The sequence below is a fragment of the Panthera leo genome, chromosome C1 (assembly GCF_018350215.1).
Source record: "Panthera leo isolate Ple1 chromosome C1, P.leo_Ple1_pat1.1, whole genome shotgun sequence".
Lineage (NCBI taxonomy): Eukaryota > Metazoa > Chordata > Mammalia > Carnivora > Felidae > Panthera > Panthera leo.
In genome coordinates this window covers 123,529,758-123,551,008 of record NC_056686.1, presented here as the reverse complement: position 1 = coordinate 123,551,008, position 21,251 = coordinate 123,529,758, and the positions used below count along the sequence as shown (strand labels likewise).

The window sequence follows — 21,251 nt, the reverse complement described above, 5'->3', positions numbered from 1 at the left end:
AGTAGCCCCTTGAAAAGAAGAAAAGCCAGAAAAAAGCCAGGTACTGATTGGTTTATCCTCTGGATATATTAACCAATTACTGTCACAAGGGGAATGGCATAACCCTAATTTGATAAGGTAAATTAGGGTAACAAGACCTAAAAAAGCGTGATCCATACTGACCAGCCCTATGATTTTTATACACTGTACTCTCCTAGGAGAAATGGAATGCATGTCAAGTAGATGGCCACGTAGTTTTCCACACTAGATCACAGAGGGCTGTAGAGATACCATATTGTATTACATATCACATGTGATCCCTTAAGAACAGTCACCCTTGTCTGAACACCAAGTCGGTTTTTAATTGATTTAAAAGGTATGTTTTTAACTGTGATTTTCAAAGCTACATTTTACTTTGTGATCATTAATTCTTTCAAGAATATCTTTAAAGATAATTCTTTAAAGAATATCTTTCCCATATAGTGATTTTTGCCATATTTAGCTATCCATGCCTTTACACAGTTTTTGCATGCCATCACTGAAAGGAACAGATAATTGGCTGTACATGTGTCTATTTTCTGGTATAATGTAGATGTTGGTCTCAAGGGCAAGATTCGTGACTTGGCCAAATATACCAACAAGTTATACTTAAAGTTATAATGACTTTTTTAATTCCATAGTTAAGATTAGAGTGAATCTCAATGTACTGTATTTGAAATAGCAATTTCACAGATCTCAAAAGCAAGATCCTGTAGAGAAGAGAACAGCCTCCAGTGGGCAAAAAGCCCCCTTTCATGCTAATATGCCAGATGAATAGACAGTGTGCTGATGTTCTCAACAATTTATCCTGCTCTTTGGGGATTGTGCAATAAATGTCTCCAGTTAAATTAAAGCTATTGTTGTAGGGTTTTTTTTTCTCTGAAAATACATTTTTTTTTCTGAAAATACATTTAAGATTCAAAACTCCCTGGCTTCTAGGTACAATCATCATAATGAGGTTGGACTCCACATGTATATGTAAATCCTAAATACCATTTATCTGTCTTTAAATTATGGTGACAAAAAAAGCAACTCATACATTTTGATCAGATCCATGTTATTTCTTCGGAGTTGAAGAATTTTAATTTGGATCATGGCCATATTGAAGGCTTTTTGCTGTTGCCTTTTGTGAAGTTACAAAAGAATAAATATTACCTATTTTATGCACAATTAAAGGCAGTTGTCATCAACCCCAGAGAAACTGGTACACATACTTGGAAAAATTTCCACATGGATTCTTATCCTAAATTTGGCTCTCTAGAGAAAATAACAGGATTTATTTAATTCCATTTCCCATTCCCTGGGCATTGTCCATAAGTCAGACTCCACGCCAGATACTAAGAACAGATCAATGAATGAGACATAGTTCCTGCCCTCAGTCACAGTCTAATGGGGAAGATAGATATATACAGTACTTTTAAAGTGCAGTATAAGGCCATGTATAATAGCACAAGTTTGGCAAAATATAGAAGTGAGGGTGGTTCAGCTTATGGTTGAAGGGTAGAATCAGAGGATCATCAGAAAAGATTTGTCTGAGGTGGCAGTGTTGAACTATGCAAGTTAACCCTTAATCCTCTCTTCATCACTTTCAAACCCCATCAAGGTTGTCCCTAGAAGGTAACTGAGACTGCCATGGTAACTTGCCAGGGATGGGGTGCATGACCTTTTTTTGCTGTGTGTCCTCTAAGTAATGAGTTCTAGGGTGTGTAGCTAGGAGTATCATAATGCATGCATGTAGTGTATCTCTCTCTCTCTCTCTCTCTCTCTCTCTCTCTCTCAGAAAAGTAAGCCCCTTTCTGGCATAGGCTCAGACACAAGAAAAATAGCTAGCACAGCTGTTGTTCCTATCATGTCCACGTTTTGTTTAGCTATTGCTACATTTCCAAGTGCAATGTCACCTTAACCCTTCTGGTGAGTGCCAGTACTACCGTTTTACTTTATAGCCATCAGCTCAACCAAATACTGAAGGCCATTGATTTGGACTCTAGCCTGTAAAAGCAGTCATCTCTTACTCTTCTGGGGCTGATTGTTCAATTTTTCTGAATTGTTTTTACACCCTGTATTGCTTCCCTGTCTCCAACTTGATACCTGCCTCCTGACTTTTTTTTTTTTAATTTTTTTTTCAACGTTTTTTATTTATTTTTGGGACAGAGAGAGACAGAGCATGAACGGGGGAGGGGCAGAGAGAGAGGGAGACACAGAATCGGAAACAGGCTCCAGGCTCCGAGCCATCAGCCCAGAGCCTGACGCGGGGCTCGAACTCACGGACCGCGAGATCGTGACCTGGCTGAAGTCGGACGCTTAACCGACTGCGCCACCCAGGCGCCCCATCCTCCTGACTTTTTAACTCTTGTAAAATCTTTTCCTGAAAGATGGTGACTAAGTGACATGACATTCCTGATCAGAAACTTTTATAAGACCAAAAACCTACAGATTTACAAACAACAGTCTTTAGCATTGGGAACAACAACAAAAACTAGGCAGTAAGTCTAAAGAGGATAAAGCTGTGGCATTTAGAACTATTCTTCTTTTGATTTTTGACATATATTTCATAAGAATAATTACATTTGTACCGTAAGTTTAATAAAATTAAAATAGATGAATAACAGTGAAATGATCAGCAAAACCTGCCTAGTATGTACTCCAAGAACCCAGGGAGAAAGGAAAATGTAACTCCAAGACTTCCAAAGATCAGTAACTCCATGCAGTTTTTCCTGTACAGTGAATATGTTTTTCAGATGCCTTCAGATGTTCTTACACTTAATAAAAACAACTTCTCTTAAAAGCATTACCAAATGTAGGATTTGGTACATATATTGGTATATATGTAGCATTTGGCCTTTGTCATATATTTCTTCAATTTACAGTCAAAGTATATTTCTTATGTGGTTATTCACAAGTCTTCGTGTGTGTGTGTGTGTGTGTGTGTGTGTGTGTGTGTGTGTGTAGAAATAGATTAGTGGGGTCCTCACATATGAAAAGAATAAAAACCTATAATTATAATGACATAGGAAGCTACAGAGGAATTTTTGATATGGGAAGTTGTGGAAAGCAAATGCAAGGAAGTAAAATCCATAGACGAAGGTTTTCGAATCTGATTTTATTGTATATAATTGCTTTCCTTCAAAGACCTTATAACGTCATTGTCAGAACATTATAGAATTGTGAACTTTTATAGCTGGAAGAAAACATGGAGATCATTTTATGAATAAGGGAGTTAGCATGACCTGTCCACGGCAGAGCTAGTTAGTAGCAACATCAGAAATCAGGAACAGCACTGAGATGTCCTGATACACTGTCATAGGCTAGCTTCCCACATGAAATGTTTCTAAAAGGTGAGGTAACCAGAGAATGAAAACCATTAGATACAGGTTGATTTGAAGCCATGTAATAGATCATAACAGTACATAGTACATAGATTATGGAGTTGGAATGCCTGAGCTTAATTCTTGGCTTTTCCACTTACTAGCAAGTTATTTAATCTCTCTGACTCTCAAAGCACAGAGGAAGAGGAAATAATGGTACATATCTCATAGGGTTGTTGGTAGAATAAAATGAGTCTTTAGCATTGGGAACCTGCACATAGTATGTACTATATATGTATTATCTTTCTATCATCATCTCCACCGTCTCTGAAATTGTGAAGCCACTTCTATAGTCTCTTGAGGGCTCTTTGTTTTTTCTCCAGAGATGTGGAGGATCTACCGACCTGGAGATAACCTTATTAGTGTCATCATGGTCAGAACAATGACAGTGTCAGTCAAGGTTCAACCAGAAAACCAAAACCAGCAAATATGCTACAGGGACTTGGCTTATGCAGCTGTGGGAGCTGGTTAAATGGTCTCCATAAGGCTGTGGTGTCTGCCTCCGATGCTGGAGTTTCAAGTCTACAGGGAAGGCAGTCAGGGAAGATCACAAGTAGGCTGGTGCCCACAGCTATGAGGTGGAAGTCCATAATGGTGAACTGAAACTCGTATCCTTGCTTCTGACCTTGGTTTCAACAGCATCCTGCAAGGGCCATTTGTCACAGAGCTAAACACACATCCTTGTCTCAGGAGTCAGGAAAAGTGAAGAAGAATCCAGCAAAAGATAGAACAATTGCAGGCCCAGTTGTTGCTTCATGGCCACCGGTTGAATCAGCAGATCGGTAACAACGTGTGTGAGTTACACAATGTCTATGGCTTCATTTCCCTCCTCCAGATCTTCTAAGCATCTTTCTTGTGACTCTGAAATGGACAAGAAAGGGGATTCTGGGAAATGTAATTCAGCCTACCCAGGTTGACACATCACAAAGCCATCGCAGAGACCAAAAGTAGGAAGAAATAGGCATAAGAGAGGACAAATATGAGGGCAATCAAGAGGAAATGAGATACACATTGAACTTAATTTACCCCTATTTTGAGGGGATTGTGTGTTGAGGACCATGGAGCAAAGTTCCACAGGTCTCCCCATATTCTTGCTCCCAGTCACTAGAGATCTATGCTCAGCTAAAGGAGAGACATGTGGATTCATTTCTTAGTACTTTCCCTCAATAAAAGACTTAAAAAATGATTCTCATACACTTTAAAAAAAAATCTAATGGACTTTGTTTTCTTAAAATGTGTTCCCAAAATACTTTCTAGATTTTGAAATATGATATTTTATCTTTTACCTTTTTTTTATTAGCTCGGGTAACACAAATCAAGCAAAACAAGTTACCTCTGCATGGAGAGCCAAGAATTCTCCAATTTAATTGTTAATTTTGAAAATATTTTATATCAAACAGTTGTAGGTAGAAACAGCAAAGTCTTTTGTGTGTTTTTCCTACTTTGACTCATTTTGAATGTCTATAGTTCCTTAATTTTGATTTCATTTTAAGAGGTTTGAGAGCCATCAGTATCAGTTATCTAGTGCAGTATAACAAACTAACCTCACACTTTTAATGACTTAAAACAACCAATGATTTTATTTGTTCATAATTCTCTGGGCCAACAATTTGGCCTGGGTGGTTTTCATGCTGTTCTTCTTAATGATCACCCATGTGGCCACAGTCATCTGGCAAATGTCCAAGATGGCCTCAGTCACATGCCTGGTGATTGGCTATCTGATCTAGAAGCCTTTAGCAGATATGGATCATGTCTTTTCCAAGTGACCTTTTGTCCTTCAGTGGGCTAGACCACTCTTCTTCCTATGATGGTAGAAGGGAATGAGAACAGAAGCTGCAAGGCCTGTCAAGTCCAAGACTTGGAACTCCTATGACTTTACTTCTCCATTTTATTAGTCAAAGAAGGTCACAAGACCAGTCTGGATTCAAGAGGTTGGAAATAGATCCTATATCTTGATGGGAAGGATGGCAAGGTCACATTGCAAAGGATAAACATACAGAGATAAGAAAAAAAATATGGCCATTTTTTTTGTCATTTACTATACCTTCCATGCCAAGTAATCATTGGTATATTTTTTAAGAGGATAATTCCCTCAATCTGATTTGTCACTTACTCATTTTCCTTTTTAATAAATTAACAATCATTTTTATTTTTCAATGTTCATATTAAAAATTAGCATACTATATATATATTTTTCAAATAAAATGCCTCAGTAAGTAAGAGTCTAATATCAACTTCATCTCAGACATTGAAATCTATACCCAACACTGATATTTGGGCTCTTTCAGCTCCCCTACCTGCCCCCACTGTGACATTTGGCCATTTAGGAGATCCCATTGAATTTACTTTAGCAGTTATGTTCAAATATCTGTATAAGCCTTACAGAGGAAAAGAAATTCCTCTGGTAACTCATTTGTCTTCCTGGACTTTAAAAGAAGATGAAACTTTAATGAGGTTTAGATGTTAACATGACTGCTTTGTTCCTCCCTTTGCCCACTCAAGTTTTTCAGCAAGTAATAAATAATTATGAAACATCGTACAAGATAGGTATGTGTGTCATAGCTATTGTTTATCTTCTGGCTTATCTCAAATAGTAAGAGAGTTGTTCTAAGTTTAGCAAATTTTCAAACCACGTCTTGGTTAGGGAAGCCTCATCAATTGCTGAATAATATTAACTGGTATAGGTGCAAAGCAATATTTGGTCATTTAGCAAAAAAGAAAAATTATTTGAATGTAACACTTATATACTGCTCACCATGTGCCAGGCATTGTTCTCAGAGCTTCGTGAAAAACTCACATAATCCTCACAACAACCCTCTGAACGGAGACTATTATTATAACTATTTTACAGATGGAGATATCAAGGCACAGAGAGGTTAGATAACTTACTCAAGATCAATTGGTTACTAAATGATGAAGCTGAAATTGGATCCCCAGGCAGTTTGACCTCAACCCGTCCCCCATGCTGTTTCCCACAGCATTTAAAACCCATATTCGAAGCACTGTGGATGGCATATAGAGAAGTCTAAGAGAAGGATGGAAATATGCTTCTACTTGAAGAGACAGATATATGTCATACATGTGAAACTGGAAAACAATTATAAATCAACATGCAGAATGTTGTCTCTTTGCCTCTTCTCCATGAGAAAGAGCAAAGGGAATAAATGAAATTGCTTTGTGAACTTCCGTAGCATACTGCTTAGTGATAGAACCGAGTTCTTGATTTAAATAATAGTAGTTACCAATACCTAATTGTCTGGAAATCTCAATTTTTTTTTAAGTTTATTTATTTATTTTGGAGGGAGAGGGGCAGAGAGAGAAGGAGAGACAGAGAGAGAGAATCCCAAGCATGCTCCTCACTGTCAGCACAGAACTCGATGCGGGGCTCACACTCACGGATCTCACACTCTCACACTCATGAGATCATGACCTGAGCCAAAATCTAGAGTTGGATGCTTAATCGACTGAGCCACCCAGATGCCCAAGAACTCTCAATTTTATAACTTTTTTCCCCCTCTTTAATATGTCACTGTGGGCAAAATCACTTTCTCAACTATAACAGATGACCTTCAGACTAGAATTAACCATCCCCCCAAAGTAGCAAATAACTGGTCTGTCTAAGACACAGCTAGTATCTGTGGGGATATGAAATGCAAAGCATATAATTCTGAATCTCAAGGTAGCATCTTCCTCTCGCCTTGCTCTTATTAAATCTCCATTTCATCCCATAGCTTAAAAAACATCTGTCCTGATCTATCTCACATTCTTTAACTTGTAATGAAAATATTTCGTAGTTTTTTTTTTTCCATGTTAATTCTTCAATTCAGTTTGGATCCCTCCAACTCCTGTGTAATTTAATGTGATTTGGTGTGGGGCTTCCCTGCCTCTTAAGTTACTCTGGTTAACACTCACGTAATCACCAAGCTTAGTCAAATAAAATCCCTAATGTAAGACTTGGAGATTAATTGCCATTTATACCTTTTATAATCTAATCCACACCAAAGGATTAACCTGCACTAGCTGTTAAGGGTTGTCTTCCACCAATTATGCCTGTTTGTATTTTATTGGTCCGTGTTGATAACGGGAAATTTCATGTAGTTTTAAAAGAATTAATACTATTTGAGGATTTGACATGCTGCATTTCAAGTGTGACTCACTGAATAAACATGATCAATGCACACACACAAAAGGAGAGATCTCTCAGTAACATTTTACATTTTCTTAATTTGGGGATTTAGGGCCTTTTTGAAATGTAGTCTTTTTTAAGTTAATCCTCACTTCTGACTGGCTGGTTGCAACAAAACTTCCATCTACAATACAGTCTTTTTAGAAATTCTGAAACTATTTTTTGGGTCCAGGGTGCAGCACAAGAAAAATGAGTCCATTTTTTATGGCCGCTGCAGTTGAAAAAACGAAAACAAAAACAAAAAAACTGTCTTTTCTCCTACGTGGGATAACGGCTTTTTTTTCCTGCTCATAGAATGTCTCCTGCCACAAACAACATTTTCAGGGCAGAAAAAGCCCCTGCCCATGAATAGCAGCTGAGGTGTATGAAGGTTGCTTGCCCAAAGAGGCTTCTCTGGGCACCAGCATGCCCTCCCCTCTGCACACCCTGCAGGACAGTGAGAAGCCTTCTCCCACGAGTTTTGGGACCAGCTGCTCATTTTCCCTCCCATGATGCCTTAATCACTTCTCACTCAGCCCAACCAGGCCGGCGTCCAGCTTTTCATCTCTCAGACCCCATCCAGCTCTCGCTGGGGAATGAAGGACTGATACAGGTTTATGTTCACAAAAGGTGCTTTTGGACACTAGACATTTCCCTTTGAATTTTTCATTTCTCAATAATATTTTCTTATTTTTTGGTTATAATTTTTGTTGGCAAAATTCCATCAGTTTTTCTACCATAACCCAGCCTATCAAATAATAGGTACAATGTAATTATTTGATTTTCTAACAGTACCTTTAAAGATTTGATCTTAAAACAGTTTTTTTTTTTTATTTTCACTGGATTATTGGTGCTGAATTTGTGGTTTGTGTTCTTTTTTTTAATTCTTAATTCTTACATATTTCTTTCTCCACAAAGAGCCTATTGAATGATGATCAGGTTTCTCCCAATTAATAGAAAAGAACACATTGCTGGTTTTTGATCCTGCAGAATTAGTACTATTGAGAGACAGTGTTCACTTTAGTAAGAAATTGACTATAAATAAAGCAATGAAAATTTTTTATGTCGTTAAATCAGTGATTTGCCCTGTTCATGACCCCTTCCAAGCAGGCTGTTTTGCAATCTGGGGCCTCACTGAGTGAGCTATAACACAATTGATCCCAGCTATATAAGACACAGCACACTATTTCCTTCATTGATTTATTTCCAGTCTATTCTCCTCCTTATCCCATTTACCTGATCAATTAATCTCTGATATAACTCATGAGCATTGGTTGAGAATAACGCAGCTGATGATATTTCCTCAGCAGCAGCAATGATGGAGTGCTATGTGTATATGAAAGCGAAAAGGTATTCATTCTTGTGTGTAGCCAGGAAGGCTTCTCAATGAGAATCAGGTGGAAGGCGTAGATCACTGTAAGCACCATGGAGTCAAGGGCTATGGCTAGCTTTGTTTTTTGTTTGTTAGTTTTTGTTTTGTTTTGTGTTTTTTGGGGTTTTTTTAAATGTAATTTATTGTCAAACTGGTTTCCATACAACACCCAGTGCTCATCCCCACAAGTGCCCTCCTCAATGCTCATCACCCAATTTTCCCTCTCCCCCACCCCCCATCAACCCTCAGTTTGTTCTCAGTATCCAAGAGTCTCCTATAGTTTGCCTCCCTCCCTCTCTATAACTTTTTCCCCCCTTCCCCTCCCCCATGGACTTCTGTTAAGTTTCTCAGGATCCACATATGAGTGAAAACATATGGTATCTGTCTTTCTCTGCCTGACTTATTTCACTTAGCACAATACCCTCCAGTTCCATCCATGTTGCTGCAAATGGCCAGATTTCATTCTTTCTCATATTCAAGTAGTATTCCATTGTATATATAAACCGCATCTTCTTTATCCATTCGTCAGTCGATGGACATTTTGGCTCTTTCCATAATTTGGCAATCGTTGAAAGTGCTGCTATAAATATCACCCCAGCAGTGCCACCACCTTGCTCACTCCCTGGCACAAAGGAGATGCTCAGAAATGTTTGTGGACTAAATGAAGAAAATGCAAGTGTCAATTTTAGTAGCAAAGTAGCTTGAATTGATTGGTAAGCATCTCTGCAGCCCCACTCCAGAGATCCTGAAATTGTATTTAGTTCATTAAAAGACCAGTCTATGAAATATACAGATCCATGGACCAGAAGGCAAAAGAGGTAGGATGAGTGACAACAACAAGAAAGAATGAGAACTTTGGTGTCAGACAGACATGTGTTCAAATCCCACTCTCTTTTCTACTGACCGTATGGCTTTTGATGTTCCTCTAATTCTCTACACTCCTTGTTTTCCCCAATCTGGAAAATGAGGACAGTAACACCCACTTCCTGGGGCTCTGGTGAGGAGTAAATGATGTAATGCATGTAAAATGAAGGCACAAAGGCATGAAACAGCATGCATGTTTGGAAAACAGTAAGTAGTTCCACTTCTCTGGAGCACAGGGTACCCATGGGAGAGATGTGGTAAATGGAACTTAAGAGAGAAGAAGCAGGCGGGTCATCAGGAGCCTTGGGTGCCAAGCTAATGGGTTTGAACTTCATCCTAAAACCTTTGGGATGTTGTTAAAGTATTTTAAGCAGGGGAGAGGAATTCTGAAATCACATTTGCATTTTATTACAGTGGCTCTGGCAGAGTGACACTGAATTAGAAGAATCTGGCTCTTCCACACTTTTGCAGCTTCTCCACATCACTCTTCACACCTACTAAACGCTCTCACCAAACTATGTACACAGAATGGCACTTGGTTACTTGGCCTCTGGGCTGTTGCATATGTAGATCCCTCTTCCTAGAACATGCCTTTCCTCCTTAACTATCTTATTAGTGAGGACCCTCTCAGTTGCAAATGGCAGAAAATCCAATGCAAGCTGGCTTAAGCCATTAGGGCGATGTATTTACTCAGAACAAACTCTCTGCATAGCCATATTTGCAAGCCCATATCGTGTCTTAGACTCAGGGCTCTTTCTCCATCCTTCTATCCACCTTCTTGAAAATGTGTTATTTTCGGTTTTTGTTTTGTTTCCTTTTTTAACGGTAGCCATTTTAAGGTGATATCTCATTGTGTTTTGATTTGTATGTCCCTAATGATTAGTGATGTTAAGCAGCTTTTCATATACTCATCAGTCATTTGCCTATCATTCTTGGAGAAATGTCAATTCAAATTCTTCGTCCATTTTTTAATCTGCTGTTTGGTTTTTGTTGTTAAGTCAAAGAAGTTCTTTATATATTCTGAATATCAGTTCCTTACGAGATGCATGATTAGCAAGTATTTTCACATTGATTTTTTTAAGCATTTGCTTAATTCCTGGCTTGACTTTTCCCCTTATCCCTCCCCTAATTTCTGAGGTGATATGTGAACAAAAGGAGGCCTCTTTCTTGTGTCCCTAACTTTTTGTGCATTATTAATTGCTTTATATATTTGGGTACCCCATGTTGGATGCACAAATATTTACAAATGTTATATCTTCTTATTGGATTGTCCCGTTTATTATTATATAGTGCCTTTCTTTGTATCTTGTTATAGTCATTGTTTTAAAATGTAGTTTGTACAATATTAGTCAACCAGTCCAGTGATAGTGTTCAGTACATAGTCAAGGAGAATAATTGAGAATGTTTGTAGAATGTGAGAGTAAAATAGGCATAGGGACCTCCTCTGAGGTACACGTTGTTGTTCCTACCCAGGAACAACGAGCCTCAGAGAGGGTAGGTAACCTGTCTCAGGTAACAAAGCTAAGTAAGTGGTGAAACGGGATTGAGAACTGTCTGACCTCAGAACTGACATCAGTATACCCAAAGCTTAGCATTAGCAGTTTAATCACCAAAGAAAAGTTAATAAGAAGCCTATTGTGATAAGGAGGAGAAGGTGTTCATGGTGGGACCCGGGCATTCACTCACATAGGCACAGCTAGATATGTAGGCAATAGCCAAGGGATAACACTCTTGCTATTTGGATTTTAGATGGATTCTAGCAATTTGTACCATGACCATCACTGGCACCTACGCCACAAGGGCACCTTTCCTCCCATTGGTACCTTAAGGTAGAGAGACAAGGCAGGCTTGGCCTCTCCTTCTAGCTTTATAGGTGCTTCCTGCCCATGAGAAAGCTGCATGAGAGACCATTTAGCCTCAGCATCTTTCAATGATTTTGAGACAAATTGCTGTATTTCACATAAACTCTCAATTTCTCTAGAGCTGATGCATGGTGCGGTAGGAGGTATACAACATGTCTGCTAGAGATCGTATTTTTTCCTCCCTTAGCCCTTTATTCTTTCCTTTCTCTTCTCTATTGTTTCTTTCCTATCTCCTTTCTTCTGCCTTCAGTCTCTCCCTTTCTTTCTGTTGTTCACTCTGATCTGATTTCTTTATGGTCGAGTATACCTGTTTTCAGAAGCTTTACCATCATCTTCCTGTTGATTTTGCATCAAATGTTGTATATTTAATCCTATGATTGGTGTTGACATTAATTTCGTGGCTTGATAACATTTAGCCAATTTCTGTGAAGTATGTTCAGTGAACGATTCCCCCTCAGCTGCAGTTCACGCCCACCCTCTCTCCAGATGCCCTGGTTCCAACGGGCTCTGTGTGCCACTGTGCAGAACCCACAATCAAAACAGGATAGACGGGAACATTCTTTACCAGAGGCTCTGCGCCTCCACATCCTCTGACTGCATGGCATATTATAATCTTGGGATTCTCAGTGGCATGGTAATTGATGAATTCGTAGCTGAAGTAAACACCACCCTGGAGTGTCCTGCCTCTATGTGTGGTTTTCACTCTCTTCTCTATCGCCCCAGACCAAGAGGGCTATATCAACTGTCCAGCCATGCATGTAAATCCGTTTCCTCTCTTGTCACTGCAAATCCACTTTGCCATATGAAATGTCACATTGGCTAAGTTGAAATAAAGAAAACTTGACAATTTCTATTCCCCCCTTTGACTTGAGGTTGTAGGCCCATGAAATGAACCATTAGATCCTTTAATCATTAAAGAATAAGCTAATCCAGGCCATCCATGACTTAACATGGTACCAACTCTGTGAATGAATGGGAATATCTTTCTTTTGTTTGAAATCAGATGTTTGAAAGCATGAATTTTTAAAAACAACTTTGAGTTTTCATCCTGATAATTGACAGTGTGTAGACCTTTCACTGTAGGAGAACTTTAGGGACCAGATTGTGATTAACTGTGCAGTATTCAGGAAACAGTTTCTTTTCATGGCTTTTCTTAAACTTGGAATCTTTAGAAAGCATTGTTATTTACATTATACTGACCTTTGAATCAACTTAGATTTTATCATCCTTTTTTTATTATTTTAGAAATCTAGATGAATGCAAACTGTTGGAGAAGGACCAAAAATAAATCAATGTTGTTATTTTACAATAGCATTGCCATTATCGATGTTATAATATCAGCACCATTATCATAATTAGTGCAACATTTTAATTGGAGGGGAAACGATCCAATAAATGTGTTCTACTATTAATATTTAACTACTGGCTGTGAAAAAAACCAATATTATATTATAAAATATTCACTGAATGTACGATGACAGAATTAAAACCTATTTAGAAAAAAAAAATATTCTCTGGCAAGGGAGAAACCAATGAAATCTCCAAGAAACTGGTCATTCTGAAATATCTAAGGGTAGATCTTTTATGGGAGTGCTTAAATATCTGATATCTTCTGTGGAGGGAAATAAAATGAAATTGCTTTGAGTGCTACCTTTCAGAAATAAACTAGCCTTTCCTTGTGGCCGAAACATCAGAAGGAAAATGGTACAAGTTCCTTCTGAGCTCCTTACGGCATTGGTGTTTAGTATATTAAAGGAATCTGATTTATAGTGATGAGTTACTAAGAAGAAATTGAAAGTTTCCCATCCCAGGGGTTTTTACATGCAAAATTTAAGGAACCCATTATAGTCCATTAGTTTAAAAGGTAAACTTATTAAATCCTCCATGATAAAATAGCTAGTTCTGATTTTATGTTAAAATTAAAAAGGCATGGACAGCATTTTTAAGACTCGGTATAATACACTTCTTGGCTCCGCTTGTAGCCAGTGGTAACTGGTGTTTAATGTGATGATTTAATGATGATTTAAATTGGTCCTTCTTCAGAGGAATAGAAAGATCCCCAGAGAAAGTAAATTTATGAAATGAGGTAAGTGGAATTCAGAGTAAAGTGATGGAGTGATTGGTGGGAAGGAAGTCTTACTGTTTGTAGCCCTAAAGACACGTTAAAAGGAATGAGAGTTATAGGCTAGTGTTTCAGATGGCCTCAGTCAAGAGCCCATGGGGACTGGATAGTGAAGTCCCACTTCTGCTCGTGAACACAGGTGCTCCAGCGTATCTGTGTCTCCCTGGTCTGGAGCCAGTCAAGTCAAAGAACGTTCATCAGCACTGTTTATGTTTGTTCTTCAGGTTGGCCAGCAAATAAAAATAATCATAGAATTACAGATTTTACAGCAGAAAAGATACCTTCACTAGAGCATCAGCAAGTTTTTACAACAAAGGAACAAACCACCCTAGTAGATTAAAGGACAAACCAGAAGTGACCCATTTTGGAAGTTAAAGGGCCATGTTGCCTGAGTCTGTGAACTATAATTGCAATGCCCTTTTCAGTATAACAGTAAAGTGTACCTGTAAACAAATAATTTATAATAAGCAACCAAACGTATGTATCTTATAGGTGAGTTATAAAAAGGTATATATTAAAATTAAGAAAAAAACCGCTATTTGCATAAAATCTTCACCAAGGTTGAAAACCACTGAAATTCTCCTTTTTCCAGTGGACTTAAGAGCAACTGAGTAGTCTCAGAAAGGCCATTGTAGATGGAGGAGAGATGATGCATTTTAGTTCCCTGGACAAGTCACTGCCCATCTTTCTAACTCAGCTTTCCCATCTATAACATAGGCATGATAAGAGTTCGTAGTCTCTCATAGGATAATGGTAAGAATTAAATAAAGCATGTAGACGGCTTAGAATACTGCCTGACAGAGGGTACATGGAAGTCATTCTATGAGCTTTAATAGGCATCAGCACTGAGGATTTGGGTACTGTTATGTAAATCTTGCATTAGAGAATCAAGACCTAAAATGTAATATTTCAATCTGATTACCCCAGAACAGAGGCCACATATTAACCTATATCCACACTACAAACTGGTGTTATCCCAATCCCTATAAATGTGTAAAACATGAAATAAGACACAGATCATATCCTTGAGAAAATTATAACTTGAGTCCACTGAAAAACAGTAGCCATAATTCCAAATGTTGGCAAGAATTTGTATTTCAGAATTAAGCATCTAGTGCCACATATAAACTCTACTTTGGGGGCGCCTGGTGGCTCAGTTGGTTAAGTGTCCAATTTTGGTTCAGGTCATGATCTCACAGTTCATGAGTTCCAGCCCCGCATCAGGCTCTGTGCTGACAGCTTAGAGCCTAGAGCCTGCTTCAAATTCTATGTCTCCCTCTCTCTGCTCCTCCCCTGCTCATGCTCTGTCTCTCTCTCCTTCAAAATAAATAAAAACATTAAAAAAATTTTAAACTTTTGGTCCAACATCAACTTTGTTTCATATTTTTTACATAAAATTTAGTTGTATAAGTAATAAATGTTCATTAATACATACATTGAAAACTATAGAATTTAAATATCCTTTTTATACAGTTACCCAGGAATAATCATTCTTCTCCACATGTGGACTTCCAGTTATTCTTTTCTATGTATTTTCCTATTTTAATGGGAGCATATACATGTACCGTTTTGTAATATGACTTTTTATAATGTCACAGGTGGAGCCTTTACACATCATGATGTGTGGTTTATAGATTCAACTTTAATGGTTGTGTAGTGATCCATTTTCCATTTGTAACAATGGCAGGGGGTCCACCAGCCCCATGCATAAATGGGACACTGTAAGCCCCAGTTGCCCATCCAATTAGTGCCTTCTTTCAGTCTCAGTAGTGACCATGCTTGATCATAAAGTTTATGGTCACTGTACGCATGGTGACATTTTTAACCCCAGGCGGAACTTGTCAGCCCCTCTTAATTGCCCCACATTTCCTTCAGCAGCAGAATTTCCCATCTGTGGATGCTGATAAGAAAAGGGGGCAGGCTCTGCAGACATGAATATTACTGTCTTCACTTTGGCAGTCAAATTCTCTGAGCTTTGCCTCTGCTCACTGAGGTCTCAGGATGCTCTTGGAGTAACAGTGAGAATGAGAATAGTGGGCTGTGAAATACATAGAAAATATACACAGTTATTCTTTGAGTCATATAGCCCTGCCTTACATTGTATGGATGTGTGATAGTTCACTTAATTCTCACTCACTACTGTTGGACATTTTCTTTGTTTCCAAATTTACTATATTATAAGTGTAACTCCCCCATCTCCCTAACTCATCTGCCTATGAGTTCATATTATGTCACATGAAGGACTCAAATGTTGCTGGCTCTTTTCCATCTTCTCCCACCTCCAGATGATACAGAAGCTCAGTTCACTCTTCTCCCTCCACACACACAAAAACAACTGCTCCACAGTCATTTCAGAAATCCCCAGAAAGCTCATTTATATGTACATGAAAACACATTCTCCCATTCCCTGATTGACCCTCCAATACACACAGCCCTGGGTGGAAAGCAATTTAGAGAAGGCCCCTGTCTGTGACTGCTGCTCTAGGAACCCCCACAAGGACCCTGATGTCTCCCTCACTAGGCTATATTCTGTCTTCAATTTTGCACAACTAATAATCCTGAGGGCTCTGCTGTGCCTTATCTCAGATATTTTGTTCCTATTGTTTTGCATTCCCTAGGTCTCCTAGGGGGAAAAAAATGGCAGGAACGCCCCTTTCCCCTGTGGGCCCCAAAGTGTCATTCCGGGGATGAGAGTACTAGTCCCCAAATCCTATCAAAAGATAGACCCATCCACTTGAGCCTCCTGTCCCTTTCTCTATAGGAAAGCACACAGCATGCCCACCTCTCCTTTTCCTTTATGATATAACACCGCGGAATTTTCTGCTTCTCGCCTTGCAGACTTCCTTTCCAAAGAACGTGAACTCAGGCAGACACACACCGGCACTGCCCTGGCCTTAAGTCTGGCAGGTGCATCAAGTGACCCATCCTGACTTAGGCTCATCATATGGATATTGCACCTGAATCTTTTGTGCACATCTGTAATTGTCATTTAAATTCTGTCCTTAGATAAATTCTTAGGAACATCATGGTTGACATGAAAGGTATGCCACAGACATGTTCACCATAGCTTTACTTGATGTCTGGTTGAGTTCTGGCTACATCTTAAATTGCCACTGAGGACACTCAGGATGGGAACTGATGATTTCTCTGGGGTGTCAGAACATAGCAGTGTTGCTCCAGTGGTGAAGCCACAGAGCTCACATATCCAGAGATGCACACTTCCTCGCGGGATAGATGTTTTTACCCAGTGGCTTCCAATAACATTTTCAGTGACCATCAGAATCACAAAGCTATCACTTTTTAAAATTTTTTTAATGTTTATTTATTTTTGAGAGAGAGAAAGAGAGAAAGAGCAAGAGCGAGCGAGCATGAGTGAGGGAGGGGCAGAGAAAGAGAGGGAGACAGAATCCGAAGCAGACTCCAGGCTCTGAGCTGTTAGCACAGAGCCCGACACAGGACTTGAACCCATGGACCACGAGATCATGACCTGAGCTGAAGTCAGATGCTTAGCTGACTGAGCTACCCAGGTGCCCCAAAGCTATCACTTTTTCTATTAAAATAAAATTTATGGACAGTGAAATGCACAGATCTTCAATCTCTGAATAACTTCAACGATCATAGAACCAAGAGGTCCTTCAACCAGGCTGTGCAACAAGATCTCATGTGTTCTCTATAAAAAGTACAGTCTTCCTGCCCATAACGCCCAACCATTTAGGCTTTAAAAACTCTGTAATGAAGTTGGTATGTGTGTGTTTGTCAGGGGAGGGAGGGATTGCTTTTTAACTTCCAGTTGATTCTGATTCTATTCCCTTCAATTTATAGATATCAGGAACAAAGAAGAGATACAGGCAGGGTCACATCTTCTAATAAGTGAAATCAATTCCAGGACTCATTTCTGACCACCAGTGTCAAGGCATTTTTTAGCTCCCCTAAAAACCAGTGGGACATGGGGAGTGTACTTGAATTTTCAGTGACTATTTCTAGCGTAAAATTTTGGGGCTCTATGTGAAAATAGTCACTGATGTGCATAATAACACTGTTATAACTTCATTTTGATTTTCTAAAATGAAAAAAAATATATCCAGGCTTCTGAAATCTACTTTAAGAAAAAATGTAGGAATATATATATATATATATATATATATATATATATATATACACACACACACACACACACACACATACACACACACACACACACACACATACACACACACACACACACACACACACACACGCACTAACGTTTGTTTATTTATTTTGAGAGAGAGACTTTGAGCATGGGAGGGGCAGAGAAAGAGGAAAAGAGAAAGAATCTCAGGTAGACTCGCACTGTCAGTGCAGAGCATGACGAGGGGCTCAAACTTAAGAACCATGAGATCATGACCTGAGCTGAAACCAAGAGTCGGATGCTTAACTGACTGAGCCACCCAGGCTCCCCAAATGTAGGGTTATATTTCAATGGAAGTATCATTCTATGGGAATACTTGTGAGTACTGGTCAAAGGGACAACAGAACTCTGTTAGGACTTATAAACTTCTATCTGAAAAGGAAATTGCTTATAATTCCCCAAATGTCCTCTTCCCTCTTTCTTATATTTTACACAGCATTATTTTTTGCCTAGAATGTTCTGTAATAAACGACTGCAGTTATAATGAGTTATATTAACATCACGTTGTTACTGTTTTGAAGCATGTGGGGAGGTTTTGTACTAATTAAAAAAAGAGAGAGAGAGAAAGACATTTCTAGCTTTTCTTCCTTGCACGAGAATTAGGCTTTTTAAATTTTATTAAAAAGTTTCTTTTCACAAATATGGTTCAGCCTCCTAGATTTTAAGAAACATAATAGACAGCTAGTATTCACACGGATGTGCTATTTAAAAGGAACGTGGCTCACTATTGTTATTCGGTGCTGCATTTTTATGTGTAGGAATTGATGTATGCCAAGAAAAAGGCAATTAAGGCTCTTATGCTTATTTTTCAAGGTGTATTAAACTGGCTTGAGTTTTAACTATATGTTTCCTTTAAGAATCTTAAAAAAAAAAAAAAACACCTTGAGAAATATTACCAACGGGGTCCATTGCCCTAAACAAAGAAGCAGATTCATTTTCATAAATAAATCTGAATTCCATTAGTTTTTCAAATTTACTTGTAGATTGAGGAAGAGGATAAGTATGCTAATCGAGGATAGAGAAGATGGAAAATTATGATGAGAATTTTCTCCATGCAGTCGGTGCTGGTCCTGTTCTTTGCGGGTATATTAAAAATTGAAGGCCTGTTTATTCAAATGTTCATTCAACAAATTTTTACCATAAGCGCACGATGTACACGGTGTTGTCTGAGTCATTTTGGTGGAAGCTTATACCCCAAAACGGCTCTTCACATCTGTAATGTTTAGAATCTGCCATGTGGGTCAATCCCTGGTTTATAAATAATAATGAAAATTAAGATGACAGTTCACGTTCATTGAGAGAGAACTATGTAGCCAACATGTTCTAAGCACTTTTCACTTCGTAGTTGCTCTTTGCAAAAGCTTATAGCAGCTGCTCTTATTGTGGGTACACAAAAGGATATTGAGACACAGAGAGGTTCAAAGTCTTAGCTAAGATCACACAGCTAATAGTGTCAGATCCCAGGCCATGTGGCTCCAGAGCCTATTCTCTGAACCACCATGTGACTTGAATATCTGTGCCCATTAGTTGATTTTTTTTCTTATAAATTAGTAATGTAGGCCTGTATGATTACCACATAACATTTCAGCATTGGACTATGTTATGTAGGCAACTGGCACATAGTGGGTTATCAGTAAATGAGCACCGTCCACATTTATGATTTGGCTCTCATATCCAGGGCATAGCCCAGCTCCAAACGTTAGGTGCAGGAAAGAAACCACAATAATTTAGTTTATTAAATAAATGAATAATTTATTCAGTTTATTTAATATGCAATTAGTAGGTTGTGAAAACCATGTTTTTTCTAATATCCTTTAGGGGTAAAAGTCAAGTTTGGAAGTAAACTAGAAGTTTGTGAAGTTGTACTCAGAAATGAGTAGCTTACAGCTGCACAGCACATATCAGGAGGGTTGAGAGATGAAGCCAGAGTATGCAGGTGGAGGATGATTAATCTCAACTGATTTGAAAGAAACCATCAGTAGAAGTAGTGGTGTGGGATCTCAGCTAGCCTGCTGGAATTTCAGGCTGCGGCAAGCAGCGCCTCTCATAAATTCTTGACCTGTCTCGGAAGTAGCTTCCCTCTCTGAGAGCAGAGGGAGAAGAGGGGGTCATAACTGTGTGCTTAACTCTGAGCATCGGGAGGGATCTGATTCTTCTTGGGAAGTAAAGGAAAACTTTTTTTAATGTTGGTTTATTTTTGAGAGGGAGAGAGAGACAAAGCATGAGCAAGGGAGGTGCAGAGACAGAGGGAGACGCAGAATCTGAAACAGGCTCCAGGCTCTGAGCTGTCAGCCCAGAATCCAATGTGGGACTCGAACTTGGTAATAACAAGATCATGACAGAGGCTGAAGCCAGACATTTAACTGACCGAGACACCCAGGCGCCCCTTTATTATTATTATTATTATTATTATTATTATTATTATTATTTTAGGCCATAAAGAAAAACTTAAGAAAGCAAATGAGCATCCATGGAACAAGAGGAACCAAAGCAATAGTTAGATTGTATACCCTACCTGGTTTTTGAGAAGTAAGATATCAAACGATTCATTGAAAATGTAACAGTGAAGTCATGGACACTCTGAAAGAGAACACAGCCCACAAAGGATTGAAGGTTCTAATGTGGGCCCTAGATATTCTGAAAAAGTCTGAGTGTTCCATCTAAAGCCTGAGGGTTCTCTGTTTGAACACATTGTCTTACTCGCCTTCTTGTGCTTGACTGAAATGAAGTTGCATGTCAGGCCTGGAATCAGCACAAAATTCACTCTATGCATGAAAGTCACAGATTTGGTATCTCTGAAAGCACATGTGGGGGCTAAAATATGTTTAAAACTTCTTTCTTTTGCTAAGAACTTTAGAGTATCTGAATTTTTGGCTCTGTTGTGATTGGGAAACTCTTGTTACATCGTGAGCTCAAATTTGGTTATCTTTCCTAAATGGCATCATACCACAGAAGGAGAGCATGGCTGACTGCAGGCAGAGCAGTCCCCGTGTGGCCCTGTAGGAGGTCCCCACGCCTGCCTGTTTCTGTCACTACAGTATTGTCCCTGGAGGTCAGCATCTGACTTTGGACAGAAGGCTCTGAGAGTGAGGGCTCTGCTGAATAGGTAACTATGTGAACTATTCCCTCACCTGGCTGTTTTCACCAATGAGCTTCTTTGGCGCACTTTCATAGCTTGTGCAAACAGCCCTGATTCACCAGCTCATCCAGGTTATGCCAGCAGCCAGCAGCAGTGATTGTTGGCTCTCAAGCAGCTGGAGGGCCTGAGAGGGCCCCCTGGCAGCAGCCCCAGAGTTGACCGAAGCCACCACA

General features: G+C 39.0%; 1 protein-coding gene and 1 long non-coding RNA gene across 2 annotated transcripts in view; one reads left to right on the top strand and one right to left on the bottom strand.

Moving 5' to 3' along the window:
• The window catches only part of NCKAP5 (NCK associated protein 5), a 729,314-nt gene that overhangs the window by 468,908 nt on the left and 239,155 nt on the right, over positions 1-21,251 (top strand). The gene's annotated exons all lie outside the window — the stretch shown is intronic.
• On the bottom strand, positions 15,391-20,535 carry LOC122225828. The gene is made up of 2 exons (XR_006205410.1): positions 20,455-20,535; positions 15,391-15,806 (listed from the first exon to the last, which is right to left on the bottom strand). It is a non-coding gene; the product is annotated as an uncharacterized LOC122225828 (long non-coding RNA).